General features: G+C 48.2%; 1 pseudogene; it reads right to left on the bottom strand.

Annotated features, from left to right (window-relative positions):
* Positions 1-229: 229 nt before the first annotated feature.
* LOC102840944 lies at positions 230-1113 on the bottom strand (annotated as a pseudogene).
* Positions 1114-1181: the final 68 nt, after the last annotated feature.

Below are 1181 nucleotides of genomic sequence, written 5' to 3'. Positions count from 1 at the left end.
TCTTATTGCTGATGTGAGATGATATGTCATTGTTGTTTTGATTTGCATCTCTCTAATGGCTAGTGATCGTGAACATTTCTTCATATGTTTGTTGGCAGCCTGGATCTCTTCCTTGGTGAAGTGTCTGTTCATGTCCTATGCCCATTTTTTTTGTTTTTTTCCCTTTAGAAATTGATGTTTATTTTCCATCAACCTTATTTCCATTTTCTAAGAGACTTAAAAGAACAGCTTAAGACCACTCAGTGGTTGTTCCTACCCATTCAGTGACCTGAGCAGTGGAGGCTGTGGACCAGTTTTCAGTTGCAGGCTGAGCACTCCAGTCAGTAGGGAATTGCTGAATGGGCACAGAGGGCGCCTGCATGCCTTCAGACCAGTCTGCGACCTTGGGCTGAGCAGCAGTGAATTGAGGAGCAGGCGCAATCCATTCGCTCTGAAATTCTTCCTTGGTCACAGCCTTTTCAGCAGCGGCCTGCTCTTCCTTTTCAATCTCTTCTGGATCTCTGTAGAAATAAGGTCAGGCATGACTTCCCACAAGTGCTCCCGAGAGATGGTGCCACGCATGCGCAGAACTTCCCAAGCCGGCATGCACCAAATCAGACCCACTGAATGAACTCCCTTGTTGTTACATGGGATGGCAATGTCCACGTAGCACAGAGGCGAATCTGTGTTGCACAGAGCAATGGTGGGCAAGTTAACATAAGATGCTTCTGTGAAAGGTTGGTGGTCAGCCCTGGGATCAGTAACCACCAGAAGCCGTGGCTCCCAGAAGGCTGCCTGGATCTGATCCGTGAAGGTTTCGGGAGTGAAGCGCCCAGCAATAGGAGTGGCTCCAGTGGCAGCAGCAAACTTCAGCACAGCTCGCTGGCCGGTATTTCTGGAGGATATAACACTGACATCAGTTGGGTTTTCAATGGCAACAATGGCCCGAGCTGCCAACAGAAGCTTCTCCCAGGTCCTCTTCAGGTTTATGATGTAGATGCTATCACTTTTCCTTTTGTAGATGTATTGTTCCATTTGAAAGTCAAGTTTGGTGCCACCTAAGTGGGTTCCTGCTGCAAGGAATTTGAGGACATCCTCCTCCTTTATTTGCAGGACACCAAGGGCTCCGGACATTGTGAAAGTTTCCCCTTTAAGTTACGACAGGAACCCAGAACAACGCCGAATGGACCCTTCTCCAGGTA

Source organism: Chrysochloris asiatica, unplaced genomic scaffold (genome assembly GCF_000296735.1).
Source record: "Chrysochloris asiatica unplaced genomic scaffold, ChrAsi1.0 scaffold00044, whole genome shotgun sequence".
Lineage (NCBI taxonomy): Eukaryota > Metazoa > Chordata > Mammalia > Afrosoricida > Chrysochloridae > Chrysochloris > Chrysochloris asiatica.
Note: the sequence above shows the minus strand (reverse complement) of the source record. Positions and strands in the feature narration are given on the sequence as shown.